General features: G+C 46.9%; 1 long non-coding RNA gene across 6 annotated transcripts in view; it reads right to left on the reverse strand.

Annotated features, from left to right (window-relative positions):
• Positions 1-529: 529 nt before the first annotated feature.
• Positions 530-16,025, reverse strand: part of LOC113600950 (uncharacterized) — a 410,951-nt gene continuing 395,455 nt past the window's right edge. For 3 of the 6 annotated variants that reach the window (XR_008295210.1, XR_008295214.1, XR_008295211.1), the window contains 2 exons: positions 12,660-14,246; positions 3,500-7,602 (listed from right to left, as the gene is read on the reverse strand). This is a non-coding gene — a long non-coding RNA (uncharacterized LOC113600950). Of the gene's footprint in view, positions 3,412-3,499; positions 7,603-12,659; positions 14,247-16,025 lie in introns of those variants that run through there. The other 3 variants (XR_008295213.1, XR_003422065.2, XR_008295212.1) reach the window with 3 other exon arrangements.

Below are 16,025 nucleotides of genomic sequence, written 5' to 3' on the forward strand. Positions count from 1 at the left end.
TTCCAAGCGCTGGAGTGTCCGGTGGTGTTTGTGAGCCCTGCTTGCTGTTGTAGACACTTCCGTCATCATCATTTATGCTGTGGCAAAGCTCTCGTGTGTTTCAGTAAAAAGAAGATTGTGCTTGGGTTTTGTCTTCGCTTGACATGCTTCTTCCCTCTGCTTGCTGATGTGGTATTTTCCAACGAACCACTGTCACCACAACAGCAGGAATCCTTAGTTGTAGCAAAAACTCATAACAGAGCTGAAATTTCCATAAGACAACTCAGACTGGGGAAAACATAGTTTAGCCTTTTTTTTTTTTTTAACATTTATTTATTTTTGAGAGACACAGAGAGACAGAGCATGAGCAGGGAGGGGCAGAGAGAGAGGGAGACACAGAATCTGAAGCAGGTCCCAGGCCCCGAGCTGTCGGCACAGAGCTTGATGTGGGGGTGGGGCTCGAACTCACAAACCGTGAGATCATGACCTGAGCCGAGGTCGGACGCTTAACCGACTGAGCCACCCAGGCACCCTGAGTTTAGCCTTTTATCCCAGTCACGAAACATCCAACCAAAATTTATGCTTCCCAGATTCCCTTGCAGCAAGTACGGACCTGCAGCTAGGTTCTGACAAATAGAGTGTAAACTGAACTACTGAGTGTAACTTCCAGAATAGCCCTTTAACGTAGGATAACTCAACCTAGAGTATACGCTTCACGCTCCCCCACCTTTCTCCATTGCTGCCTAAAATGTTGGAGCTCTCCCATCACTTACTCACTGTCTTACTTGATTCTAGTATATCATTTTGAATTGTGGTCTTTTTCTTTTGCCACTATATCTTGCTTCTTCAAGAAGAAAACATCAAAATCAACTTCAAGTCATGGGCTGCCTTTTCAAGCTGTGTCATGTGTGTGTGTTTGTATGTGTGTGCATGTGTGTGTGCTTGCATGCATGCACACACTTTGGTGGTAGAGGTAGAGTTATAAAAATAATAGAAGAAACAATCCCTGACATGAAGAAGTGTATCACAAGGATGAGACTTACTCGGTGGGAATAATGGCAGAACATAAACAAGGTAGATACAGATACACTGATACCCAGAAAAATGGAGATCTGATATAGACATATTTCAATCTAGTTTCAAATAAGTATCTTACACGGGACTGTAAATTATCATTTTCCTCCCCTGTACACCCAGAGTTTCCGCTGTTCATGTGTTCAGAACTGAAATGCTCAGAAAGGATGAGATGGGGAAAGGCCCCTCACCTTTTGGAACTGTAAAGATTTGGTAATGCCCTGCTCCCACTGTCTGCTTACAGAGGACCCCTCATGACCACATATGAACACATTCCAGGCGGACAGAAGATAGCCCCCTCTATTCTATGTCTGAGGACTTCTGCTACTGCTGCTTAACAAGAACTACAGGGCAAATGATCAGGATGACAGCTCAAGACACAAAGGAAATCATTTAAAGATTCATTAAATGCAAACCCCTTTTTAATTTGGAGTGTCTTAAAAACACATACACCACATAGATACGGATATGCATCTTACTGTCTTTGTCACGTCTCTACAATATATATCAACCAAAGGAAGTGTCCATGATACCGTAATAACGCATCCTGACAAACTTCGATTTACCATTAAAAAAATGCTAATTCTGAAAGTGATTAATACAGTAACATTTCCAGGCACCTAGGATCTAACAGAAAATGTTTCAAAATTAGAGCACCATAAAAAGAGTGGTATTCACAAGAAACATAATTTAGGTCACAAATTACAGTAAACTCACAGGTTCCCTTCTCAGTGGTTTGACCCTCGGGATAAAGCAGTCCTGCTGTAAATCGCATGCCATGTGAGTGCTTTCTTGAAATGAGTGACTGATTGGAGAGTGGGACTCTCTCAAACAATCTTTTGAAGTTCATTCATTGTATCGTAATATGCGTGCAGGTGTGGCGATGACAGCGGCTACCCACTGAAGATTCAGGCTTCCCTTCTACAGCGTAGAGTCATGGCTGGGAAGTGGCTGTCCTGGTATCTGCGTGGGTCCACGCTGGCTAGGTTCCAGTTCAGGAATGTAGGCGAGAGTGATGTGTGACACTCGGGCCTGGTCCCTGATCACCCGTGATCTTGCAAGTTCTCTGTCACCCTCCATCATCTGGCTGGCTCCGTGAAATACTGTGTGGAAGGCTGTTAGCGAAGGATTCCCTGAGACTGGTCTTTAAGCAAACAATAAACGTGGTGCCAAACCAGTGCGATTTGGGGACTTGCCTATTCTCACAGCACTGCTGTCACTGACGTGGCAGGTTGTGGTGTATCAGCCACAGCCAACCCCTCCCCTCTCAGGGCCGTCATTTTCCTTTCACTAACGATAAGTCTCTTTTCATGACTCCTTCCCCGTTTTTTTGGTTCTTCACATTTCTGGTTGACATATTCCATATAATACCTTTTTTTTTTTTTTTTGGCTTATCAACTGCAGAAATCTATTTTTCACAGTTCTGGAGACTGGAAGTCCAAGATCAAGGTGCCAGTATGGTTGGGTGAGGGGGTGAGGGTCCTCTTCTGGTTGAAGACTTCCATTCTCACATGATGAAAGGAGTAGGACACCTCTTTTGAATCACCTGTCAGTCCATTCATTAGAGCTTGAGTCTTGGTTTTCTCCTTACAAAGGCTACTGCTGCCCACGGCTGAGGTCAGGAATCCGAGAAATGGTAGAAGAAGGAGGTGGTGGACACAGTCGCCTGATGGTGTGTTCTCCTTCATTGTTTTCCCTTCCACACTGAGTCCTCTTTCCATCCCAGGACTATGAGAATCACACTCCGAGCCCTGGCTGTCCGTGCCCTGCTGAGGTCAGCGGGGAGACTACATTGCAAGAGTGGCTTCTGGACTTTTTCTGGGAAGGGCAGAGCCAGGGGCTTGTTGCATAATGAGCCCTGAGAACACCCAGGAAACCCAATCTCATTGTGTTTATGACAAGGTGGTGCCTGATAAAAAGCCTCAAGGGCTCTAACTTACAATTTTTTTTTATCCCCCTCATCTTCCCCGAGGCTATGCCAATGAATAATGACCATTTGAAATTCTTCCAAGGAGGACCAATCACTATACAAAACAGTAGCTGGCTCCTTCATGCAATATCCCTGGAATTTACATCATGGCAACGTTCTCGTTCCATTTCATAATAGGGAATTGCTTGAGAAACCACCACATTTTACTGCCTTTGCATTGTGTTCTTCAGTAGGTATAAGTTCAGGCCTCGGAAAGGGGGTAAGTCCACTCCAAAGTGGGCCTGGGAGCATATGTGTGCGTGCGTGTGTGAATGTGAGTGTAAGTATGTTCCTATTTGCTTCAATGCCAAGTGGTCTAGACTGGTACCAGAAAACTGTCTCTCAGGGGTTGAAACCAAGTGGGTTATGGGTCCCAAGACGGATTTGACCTGAAAAGTCAGAAGTCTTTGTTCTTGTTACTGCTATTTATTCACAACCAGGGCAACGTTGTATTTACATGGTCATGATATGGTTGTGTCTACACAGTCACAGGGTGAATCCCAGCTCCAGCACTCACCAGCTGTGTAATCTGAGTATAGTCCTTAAACTCTCTACTCTTCTGTTTCCTCTTCTGAAATATGGGAATTATGATGACTCCTACTCCATAGGGGTCTGTGAGGATAACATGAGATAAAAATAAAATTCTTAACATGGGGCTGTAATAGAAATCCTCCGTTTAAATTAGCTAATACCACTAATAATTTTAAACAGAAGATTGCATCATCTACTGAGAAGATTACCGTGTTCACCACAATAGACTTTCCCACTCCGACTTCCGCCTTCCCTGGGTCCTCACAGGCTTTTCTACACGTTCCCATTACAGCACTTGTGACCCTTCATTGCACTGCTGTTTACGAATCCATTCTTCGTTTCTTATTCTTGTATCCCCATACCTAACATAGTACTTAGCATGGTGCATGTGAAACCATGTGAGATACCTATTTTCATAGATTAAAAGCTCAAATGTTAGAAGGTTTATGTGGTTCAATCTAGAGTGGGTGTTTAGTAATATCTGCTGATGAGGGAATGAATGAATGGGTACCCCCCCACTGGCCTACCACTAGTTGGCAAGTATTATAAATGACACCATGATTTTCACAAACGCTGATTTGTCTCCTGGATACATGTCAATACCTTTCTCACTTTCTAGTAGAATTTTGTTAAAGACATGTTGTATCTGTGAGTTATGTTTTTACATGAAATGATGCAGTTCATAATATTGTTCTCAAGAAAATAGAAGATTAAAGAATTATCTATGATGAGGGGCACCTGGGTGGCTCAGTTGTTTGAACATCTGACTCTTGATTTCAGCTGAGGTCATGGTCTCACGGTCATGGGATTGAGCCCCATGTCGAGCTCCACATTGACAGCTCAGAGCCTGCTTGGGATTCTCTCTCTCTCCCTCTCTCTCTGTCCCTCCCTGCTCATGCTCTCTCTTCCTCTCCCTCAAAATAAATAAATAAACTTAAAAAAAAAGATGATCACACACACACGTTCACATATATACTCACATACACACTTTGGAATGAACTTACACCATTCTAAATTCTAAACTTGGGCATACTCATCCCTGTTTCTCTCCTACTGAACCAGCTCAAAACACTATAAGAGGTCCCATAATTAACCAGTGTATTATCTGGAAGCCCAACAATTTCCTACCCCCCAGTCCTACCCCCAGACCCAGCCATCTATTCTTCTTAAAAAGATTCTTGTGGTTACAAAACTGGCTGCATGAACAGTAGAACAAACAAGGCATATGAGATGTTTGTGTCTTACATTTTATATCATCGAGGAATGACCAAAATCATCTGTTGATGACTCCCTCTTTGGGGATCTTCTCCGATAAAAGAAGCAAAGCTGGAACATATGATAAACATTGGAGTTCCCAATGTCTCAGGGAATGTCACGTTTTGACCAACGCTGTGCTGAGGGCCAGCCCTCTGAGGTGGGACGTGAGTTGACAGGAGTCAAGAAACTCTATCCTTTCTGTGATGGTGCACAGACAGGAGCCTTAACCACTGGTATGTGTGACTGAATCAGCAAGCACAGATTTAAATGCCTGGAGAGGCAGGTAGATCATATAGGTAGGAAAAGGAGGTTAAATGTGAAGCAACAGAGAGTAGTGAGGAGTGTGACAAAGTATTCTGTAAAAAGGCAGCAACCATTTAGTTTCATGCGGGTCTATGAAGTCAGTGTTGCCAGATTTGACGATTTTTAAAAAGAAGTTAGAAATTTGGATGCTCATGAGAAGTTCCCCAGTTTTTGAGACACTGCATGGCTGAAGAGAAATCTGACCTGTGGTCACCACTTACAACCCCTACCTGGAACCATAACCCACGGCACCTTACACACACACGGCATTCAGAAATTGAAAGAGAATTCTGTGGTCACAATGTTCAAAGAAAACTCTTAATTTTAAATACTTTCACTTATCATTCCTGAGAATAATTCTGACACGTCTCAATTTTCGATTTGGAAAATACAGCTTGAGTGTCTCTAGTTAGCCTTTTGGACCTCCTTAAGAGTGCATAGTGATCCCACCAGGCTCAGAAAGGGAGAAGAAACAGGCCTACATGCTAGAGGGTGGAAAGTGCCAGACGATGCGTTTATCTTCGGGAATGAAGAATGGTACACACGGCCTCAGTTTCCCAGCGCTGGATACACTTCCCCTCCCCTTTCACTTGCTCATGTCTCTCGACGTGCAAATGTTTTGGCTCTGTTATTAAGAAATTATAGTCGAGGAGCCCCTCGGTGGCTCGGCTGGTTGAGCGCCTGACTCTTAATTTCGGCTCAGGTCATGATCCCAGGGTTGTGGGATCAAGCCCCACGTCAGGCTCTGCGCTGAGCGAGGAGCTTGCTTAAGGTTCTCTCTCTTTCCCTCTGCCCCTTTCCTTCTCTCTCCCTCTCTAAAAAAAAATTATATATGAGTTATTCTCAGAAGCCCAGTCCATGATGAAAGTACCACATCCACTGGACAATTACCACTCTTTTCTAAGTGTTTTGGTCCAACATCAGCAAAGCTTGCCTTCCAGCTTGAAATTCTTCCAGTCCACTAACCAACAGATGGCATTACTAACTTTCCTGAGATACGCACGCGCGCACACACACACACACACACACACCCCTTCCCCGTGACAGAACACGCAGTTTGGCTGTGGTGTTAGAAGCACAGTGAACTTATCAAGCAGCAAAGTGGGTGGCGGGGAGACAGAGGAATCGGAGGGAAAGCTTCATCCCCTCTTTGGCTCCCACCCCCAATTAAGGAGTCCGGGGCGCTTAAGGTCTACCACATTTCCGTGTGGGGACAGAAGCATAATTCAACAAAATGTACCCTTTGGACAGGAAATGGGAGGGTCGTCAGCTTGGGCTGGAGCATATGCAGGATAATCATGACACTGTCTTTGCTGGTGTCAAACCTATATTTGTTAAATAGCTCCCAGAACAGTAACCGGGCACTGTCTTCAGACACTGCCTGCTATTGAGGAGAGGGAACAACAACATCAAAAATACCGTCGAGCCACCCAAGTCAGATAATTACACCGGCTGCAAAACATCCAGGCACGGAGCACTGGAGACCTTTGAGGGGGTCCTTTATCATGCCCTGCCTTTTCCAGAATGAGGCTAATTTGCTCCTCTTTCAGCCAGCTCCAGCACAGAGAGCAGCCGAAGGAGAGAGCAGAGAATGAACTGTCAGCGTTATTGAAAAGATTCATGATTAGTCACACTCGCTCACAGGCCAGGCCCTTGCCAGACACCACACCACTCATTAGCAGACCTGAGAACTGGAGTGCTTCCCACAGCTGAGCAACAGCTCTGGGCCTGGCAGGCCCCCAGGGACCCACAAAGCCCTGTGTTCTCCCACACCCTGCAATGAGAAAGGCCAGTTTGGGCAAGCCTGGGTGCCATTGGCTCCCCAGATGCTAAGTGAGTCTATTTGTCTTATGTTCCGTATTGCTTAAAATATTATTATTCAGGAACTCAGCTGGCGTGGTTATCAAGGTCACATCTCTTCGTGTGACGCTGAAAGTTACCTGACGGGGGCCGCCATTTTCTGCCCAGGTTCCCTTCGGAGCACCCAAGAGCTGGGCACGTCTGTGGTTTGTCATCCTCCCTCGTCTCGTGTTCAGCTACAGCTGTTAGCCCTGCTCTTCCCAGAACTGGAAATATTTCTTTTCCTTTTCTGAGTAATACCGGCAATTACAACTGAAATTTACAGTGCTGGATATTGGAGGGCTCAGGGTGGTGAACACTCATCCAGCTCATTTGCAAGAGACAGTGTGGGCCGTAGGATTGATTTCAGTTCCCATAGCAATGGGGAAATTGAGGCTGGGAGGGACCAGAACTCACTCAGAAGTGTAGAATAAGGAAGAAGAGCCAGGTGCCTGCTTTTCTGTTCGTCTTCACTCCATTTATTCCAGCTGCAATCCCATACAAGAAGACACCATTTCCAGTTTGGACAGTAAACCATTCTCCTCTTAATGAAAATACCACTGTCAGAGTGATAACTCCATGAAGCTCAATCAAAACTAACCAAAAAGATCTGGCTTCTATTAGCATGTTCTGTATCCTCCACAGGGGATCTGAAAGCAGAGGGCATGGGGCCAAGACATCATAAGTGATCACAACAGGCACCAAATGCGGTTGTTCATCACGCCATACGTCCGAGCAATGTGGAGCCATGACGGGCTCTGGTGGAGAGAGGAAATGATCGTTGTAAAGCCCGACTCCAGACCAGAGCTCACGTTATCTGGTACACACTGATATGCGTATTAGCTTAGATTTATAGTACCTGCAAAAGTGGCCCTGGCCCTAAAAGAAGCTCGAGTGGTGAAGAGTGACCACGAACAACGGAAGTATGATTCGAAGCATCACACTCCACTTCTTCAGGCTGGAGACGCCCCCACCCTGGCTTCACAGAGATGTTGCCATGCCGACCCAAGCGAGTGTGGTAAGGCCTTGGGGAAATTCCTGTGAGTTTCTAGAATTTTCAAAACCCCCTGCAAAGCTCCGAGACAGTACTTCAAGTTGGCAAACTCAGAAATTTTGTGTGAAGGCCATTTACCACGATGGACATTCAGCACCGTGCCTCCCTGGTCCGCTGGGGTAGAGGGCAGTGGGCCAGAGGGAACAGAAAGGGGCATAGCCGGTGCCTGTCACTCAGTGTAAGTGGGGGGGGGGGAGCTACTGCCTCTTCCCTGTGTGAGTCCCCCAATCTCTCCCATTCACTGTGCTTCTGAGGAAAAAGGGGTAGAGCCTCAGACAAGGGATCAAGTCAGAGGAGCACCCTACTCAACCCCAAAAGAAACTTGCTTCAGAGTCGTTCCGGTCTCCCATAGCCGCCCCACCCCCACTAAGCCTGGGCTCGTCGGCCAAGATAACTACTCATGATCACCAGGCCCAGCAAAGGCCTGACTGATGTGGACGCTGCCAATATGTGGTCTACCTCTGGAAGTGTGCATGTGTGCATACGGCAGATAACGGCCTCGCCTCCGATCTTTGCATTACTTGCTTCCAGAAGGGAAATGATGCTAACAGCTGACAACTTTTGCATCTTTTCCCCGGGTACCATTTTAAGTGCGTTGACTCTGATAGCTCTTCCCACAACTCGATGAGGAAATACATTCCTCATTTATGCATGAGGAAACTGAGACCCAGAGACTGTCCGGTCACACAGCCAGGAAGCGGCGGGGCTGGGATTTGAACCCAGAGCTCAGTGTGTTAGTTAAGAAACAATGATATGATTCCATGTGGATGTGGGCTCTTGTGTATCCAGTGTACTGAGCATGTGGTCAGACCTCTCTCTCTTCAGTGACCCGAGGACGTGCATAGAAAGGCAAGGAAGATGTGATGAAAGGAGGCCAAGGGGAAGTTTAGCATAATGGTCAAGAACAGGGGTTTTGAGATCAACAGATCCAACAGGGATCCACCGTCACTTACAGCTATGTGACCTTGGGCAGTTACTCAGACTCTTGAAACCTCATTTTTCTCACCTACAAAATGGGAGTAATGAAAGCTTCTAGCTCACAGGGCTCTTGAGAGGTTAAAAGGAATGGGCCCACATAAACATCATTGACCATAGCTGGCCAACAGGAAATGCAGCATAAGGGCAAAATGAAAGTCCTAGTTATTAAATATGGGGAGGTCAATGGCAGTGAAGGGACGAAGACGTTTTTAAAAAAAGACTCAATGTCTACATTGTCTTCTTAGTTGTCAAATTTGCCATAGAGACTTAAGAATGATAAATAAGAAAGTTCCCTTAAAACGGTAATTTTGGAAAACAGCTGCCGTTCTTCTGGCTGCTGTCACTCGTGCTTCCCCCTTTCTCCCCGGGGCCCGGGAAATAGTTCATCGTTCTCGTGGAACAGCTGACTCCTCCACATTTCGATCCCAAGCCTGGGCAATAGATATGCCCCCATTACCCAGGGGTTTCTGTCAGAAAAGGGGCCTCTGGGCGATTGTGGCCGGACACGAACCCCACTTCCGATGCTCTGGAGCAGGTACGGTTCTGCCCCATCCTCTCCAATCATCCTCTTCTGCGCCCTCACTGCCCCTCACAGCTTGGCAGCGTGTTGGCAGGTCGCTGGCCAGGAGCCTGTATTCCGCACACGGGTCCTGTCACTATAATAACCATATTTTCTCTTGCGGTGAAGAGTAATTGAATTAAATTGGGCAGCATTTGATCCTGCCCATACTAATTGCCTGATCCAGTTGAGGCCTCTGTGAGGTCATGGGCAGAAACGAGTGGAGCAATCAGACAGATGTCCTTGTCCCGCAGGCCTGGCCGTCATGTTCTTCTTATTCCTGTGCACGCCCTGGAGACCCTTCTCCTTCATGTGGAACCCTCTGGAGGGTGATGGGGTTCACTGGCCTGGGGAGCAGACCAGGAGAAGCCCCGGGCATGTGGGGAACACAGTGGAGCTGGCAGGGAGCAAAGTCTGACTGATGTCCCAACATATGGGCATGCAGATGTTTAAACAGGAGTGGACAGAGGCACAGGCTCTTGGTGACATCTATAAATATGGGCTCAACAAACACTGTGTGTGTGTGAGGGAGAGGGGGGTAGTGGGGGCAGGTGGGGATTGGCCAGTAGGAATTACAAGTTTTGCTCTGGTAACATCTCAAACTGTTCGCCATTTAAAAGTCACTTGTCTTTGGCAAACGAGCAGTTCCTGTAGTCTTTATCAAGAGTAAATTATGTGGGTATGTTGCTTATCTAAAAGTAAATAAGAAACACAGATGACTGCCTTTAAATGTCTGATGAGCTCTATTTTGCCTTCTTTCTGCAGATAAAATTAAGTATCAGCATCAACATCGAAATTTACCAGCAGGATGCACAAAGGGATGACAGGAGGGGGAAATGGGAGCGAGTCTGGGGGGTGGGGGTTATGCCTTTAAAAAGGTCTGTCTCCAGGGGCACCTGGGTGGTTCAGTCGGTTAAGCACCTGACTCTTGATTTCTGCTCAGGTCGCGATCTCGCAGTTCATGAGCTCGAGCCCCACGTCAGGCTCTGCGCTGACAGCATGGATCCCATGGATTCTCTGTCTCCCTCTCTCTCTGCCCCTCCCCTGCTCTCTCTCTCTCTTTCTCTCAAAAATTAATAGACATTTAAAAAATATTAAAAGAAATGTCTCTGTCATCCTTCCCCTGTCCTCACTGGCCACTTGATCCTGACATCACCGCTCACCTTTCAGACATGAAACTGAGTGACCTTTGCAAACACCTGACCCCGTCTCTCCCTCCATCTCATAACCCTTGATGGCAAATGCGGAAACAGAACAGGTGCTCACGTGTGGAGGCGCCTAGAAATCCAGGTCTGCTTCTAAAACACTGATAAGGTTGACTTCCATCCCCAGAGGCGTGACCTCTGTCACTTCACTGAGCAGTCTCCCTTTGTGGGTTGACCCCTGGTGAACCAGACAGCCAAGCGGGGAGGAGTACTTCATTTTGACTCGTCACCCAGGGCCCGCCAGAAGGAAAAGGTGCTGAGATCTTGAGAACGATGAGCAGCAGTCACGCATAGGACTTAGGACGGCAAAAATTATTGTCCTGTTCAGAAGCCCAGAGTAGATGCTCCCTGATTAGGTCTGTGCTCATCTTATTCCTCCAACAGGAGCTGACGGAGGGTCCCCTCCTTCATCGATACTCTGAGGGTTCGGTCTGTGTGTGAGGATAAGGATCTGTGGGCCGAGTGAGAAAGGAAGTCCCAAACACCCAATAATTTCTAAATTATGGGTTATGACACATTAATGACTCCCAGGATGGGGAAAGTTTCCATTGGGGTGTATGATTCAGCCTCCTAAGAGAGCCCAGTGCCTTCAGTATGCACCGACTTGGTTCTCGACCCACTAATCCTCCAGAGTCCAACCAACTCCTTCCAAGCGAGAGTTCCTCCCAAAATGTATGATGAATCACCGTTGCATTTTACATTGCTGTTAAAGTAAATGAAAAGTTGGTTGCATGGGAGCGAAGTCGAGTAGGTACATGATGTGGTCAAGGAGTTCTCACGGTACACACTGGCGTCGCATAATCAGATCACCGGGGCCCGCCAACTGGCACTTTCTCCGTCTCCTTCACGTGCTTCCCTACCTGTCTTCCCATTCCATACACCGTGCTCCCTGGGCTTATTAACTGCTGTGGAGGGTCTCGGTTACCATACGCGCACCCTGGAAATGTCCAAATCCAGATGTTTGGTCGCTACTCGACAAACATCAATAGAGAACCTACTGTGTGGCAGGCTCGGGGCTGGGTGCCGGGCAGAGGGAAATGCATGAAACGTGGTGTCGGCTGTCGGGTCTCACATATACTTTGGCATCCAGATACTTGTGGAATTTTTCACTGAACTTGACAGTAATAATAATAGTAATAATGATTTTTATTTTATTTATTTATTTTTAAGTGTTTACTTGAGAGAGAGAGAGAGAGAGCTTAAGCATGAGTTGGGGAGAAGCAGAGGGAGACAGAGAATCCCAAGCAGTCTCCACGCTGTCAGCGCGGAGCCCAAGGTGGGGCTCCATCCCATGAACCGTGAGATCATGACCTGAGCCAAGATCAAGAGTTGGACGCTTAACCGACTGAGCCACCCAGGCGCCCCAATAATTAAAAAAAAATCTACTCATATTTTTTGCGAAGCCACCAGCCTACTTCATGGCAACTGCTCAGTACAAGACATTTCCCGGCTCGCCAGGGTGCACACGCATGGCCTTGCTCCTTCGTGTGCCCGGTGAGGCTCAGGTGCGTGTTCTCATCCCAGTCTGACAGCCAAGCAGCGACAAGTGGACACGGACCAGGTCGCACATGCTACTGTGTTTTACACCATTTTAGTCCCGATCCTAGGGTTGCACTGCTTTCCATCTGACTTTTATGGTAAGAAATGTAAGATGTTGGGAGATAATAATTTAGATTTGAACTAAAAATGTCTTACTGCCTCTCTCTTGAGCTTCCAAATTAGTAGAGGACCCCAAGATTGCAAATTGAGGTGTGTTTTTTTTTTAAAAAGCTACCTTTTGCAACTAGTTCCCTGAGCGAATCCGTTTTCTCAGTACTGTGCAATTAGAACAAATATATGTATATTCCCTCCTCAGCCTTATACCCTTTCCTACTCGCCTCCCACACACCGGCACCCGACGTGGGAATTCACCTGCTCTTCCTCCATTCGGGTCTTTGCTTAAACATGCTGTGTCCTCCATTGGAATGCCCTTTCCCTCTTCACCTTCTGTGGAACCTCACTTCGGGGCGGCCATCCTGACTCCTCCAGGGCGAGGTAGGAGGCTGCACGTTCCTGTATCCGTGTTCCCGCAGAAATGCTCTCCCAGCACCTCCCTCATCGCGGCAGATTTTCTGTTTACACGTCTGAGCTCCTACTGGCGAAGAGCGGTAGTTTATTTATATTTGTTTGCCTGGTGGCCACCCGCTGCTGGCTCATAATATGGGCTTAGTGAATGTGTGTTGAATGAATGAATGGACAGATGAGCAATTTAAATAAGAAGTCAGATTTCGTCCTTTCGGGAGGTAAGCGTTTACCTCTCTAAAGCATCTATGCTTCGTAAGTCATGCCTCCTAAGCGTCAGGCACAGCTTTAACTATTTCTACGAATTGCCTCATTGAATCCTCCTGAACCAGCTCCATGAGGTAGGCGGAATAATTATGTTAATTTTTCAGATGAGGAAACAGAGGCGCGATGAGGTGATGTAACATGGCTAAGTTCCCACAGCCAGTGAAAGGCAAAGCTACGCCTGGATCCCCTGAACCTGTATCCCCCCCAGGATTCTTTCTCCCTACGCTTTACACCGAGAAAGTTGACGCATTTGGACATATTGATGCAAATCAATGACGACTATCCTCTAAAATAGACGCATTTGGGAACCGAGGAGGCCATTTTCCTCTATACTGGATCATCCCAGGGTGCGGCAAATTTTCAATACTGATTCCATGCTGTCCCCCGCCATTGTCCTGCCATTGTCCTGCCATTGAGGCTTGCTTCTCAGCGTGCCTGTCTCTGGAAAGGCGAGGGGGAGAAAAGGAAGAGACATGAGCTCTGAGGCCAGAACCCTGCATGTGAAGACAGACTTGATCACTTACTGGCTGACCTTCTCTGAACCTGTTTCATCATCCTTAAAATTGAGTCCGTAACCAGTGTCGCGTTGGTTGCTATTGGTGTTTGTTAAGACTAAAATAAATACGTAGTGTGTTCACTGGCTTTCTTCGCGTGCTAATTCCTTGATTCCAACGTGCTATAGGGTTTGAAAACTAAGCTTGTTGGAATCGGGCCTTAAAACAGCACGAATGAGGTCCCGATACGGCGTTCTCCGAATAAAAAGCACATTCGGCTTTAGGACGCGTCTTTTCCTAACGGTTACTTTGGCGGCACTGGCGTCTTCTTCACTTTCCTCCTCTTCCTGTCCACCTTCCCCAGGGACCAGGCTGGGTTCCGGATAAGTGAGGGCTCTTGGCAGCCATCAGGCTTGCGTGGCTCACCGCTTGGTGGCAGCAGTCCACACCTCCTCTTTTATGTAAGCGGAGCTCTTCTTAGGGGCCAGTCTCCACTTCTCAATCTCCTCCGTTGCTTTTGCCGTAAATGCAGGGTTACACTTTTTAGGCAGTAGCAAATATTGTTTGTGCGTGTTTCTGTGCACTCGTTTAGGACGACGAGGAGCTCGGCCAAAGCCAAACTAAGCACATTTCATCAGACCATTTTCACTGGGAGGTTTTCCTTACACAAAATTATCTGCAATTAAAAACGTAGAGAAATTTTCTCAGTGCGACACAGCCTTTTAAACGATAGGGACAAAACCCTTATGGAAAAAAGCAATTTGTAATGCCAGTAATTTTCTACCTCTGTCCTGCTATTATTAAGGAGAGCGGTTTTAACAGGAATTCTTTGCTCCCGTCTCCCCGCTCAGGCTGCGGGCTCACATAATGGCCTGTGTCTAACTTCGGTCCATTGCCATGGGAGTAATTACACCACACACTCAAAAGGGCGATTTGCTACAGAATCAAAGAAGCAGCAGTTGGGTTCAAAATGAAAAACAATCTCTATACACGTGAGGGGAAGGAGCGTGATGAGGTAGAGAGCATCCAGGGAGCAGTGCTTTATGTGGGAGAGTGCCGTGAACAAAAGTTTTGACATAGGACATCAGAATAAGACAAGAGCATACGTGAAATCAGTGAAATCCTTTTCCTGACGCCCCCTCTCCTTCTCCCACATTTTTCTATCGCAGCACGTGGTTGGATGGTCCCAAATAAATAGCTGTTTACAGCTGTTGGGATATTTCCTGTACCAAGCATTCCATGCTGCGTAAACTCTTGGGAAAGAATCATAGACTCCACGGTTGTGCGTGTGACCTGGGAGTTCATCTTGTCCCATTCCTCCGTCATCACAAAGGTCCAAAACGAAACTTTCCCAAGGAGATCAAAATCTACACTGGAAATACCATGAAATTATTTTTCTGAGGCCAAGGACCAAGGACAGGGCCAAGGACAAAGGACAAGGCCCAAGTTCCCTTAGTTCCCTTAGTGTAAAGGGTCATAGTTCTCGTCAAGGAAGGGACGTGGGACCCAGAGGTGGCAGACCCTGGTGAAAAGTCTGGGCTCTGGACTTACCAATTCCACAAGCTGGACAAGTCACGTGATGCCTCTATGCTTGGGTTGCTTCAAAGACAGAGGACATAATCTATGTCCAGTGATCAAGTGACAAAATGGACGGGAGAGCGCTTTGTAAACCGGACAGTGTTATTCAAATGTCACTTATTAGAGTTTTGCTCACTCTGTTTCTCCTTTAGTGAGTTAAGAATCCAATCCTCTACCACTGAAATGCAAAAGAACTGACATCTGCAGGGAAGGGGTACACTTCTAACTACACACACACACACCACCAGGCTCAGCAGCCTGGAAGGAAGTGTGACCTGAGGACGAAGAGGGAACATAAAACCCATAAATAAGTGGCAACTTCCTGCTTCCTTCCAAGAAGTGGCTCTGTGTATTTGCCAGGGCCCAGCCTCGATCTAGGGCTATAGTTGTTGGGGGGGGGGGGGGGAGGGGCAGTGACAGGGGACTTGGATTCAGCCACCGTCTTGCAGGGCAACTCTAGGTTATTTATTCACTTGTCTCGTTACTCATTCAAAATAAATAGTGACTAGAGATACAGGGTCTTGAGCCAGGCAGCCCGGGTTCAAATCCTGGTTCCGCCAATGACTTGAGAGGTTATTTTGGGATAAATACAAATACCAGCCAGTATTTATTGAGCGTTCAGGTACGCTAGCATTATTGTATGTGTATCAACTCAGGTGATCTTTGCAGCAACACCATGAGGTTACCCTGTTATTATTCCTTATATTCCAGGTGACAAAACCAGGGCCAAGGTGCCCTTGGTCACTCAGCTGGCGAGTAGCAGGCTCACACGCTCATCAGTTATGCCTAACTCCCCTTAAAGAAATGTGTCCATGTATGTGGAGCGCTTAAAGTAGTATCTGCCACCCAGTAAAAGCACTCAATGATAGCTATTATT

The sequence above is a fragment of the Acinonyx jubatus genome, chromosome A1, assembly GCF_027475565.1.
Source record: "Acinonyx jubatus isolate Ajub_Pintada_27869175 chromosome A1, VMU_Ajub_asm_v1.0, whole genome shotgun sequence".
NCBI lineage: Eukaryota > Metazoa > Chordata > Mammalia > Carnivora > Felidae > Acinonyx > Acinonyx jubatus.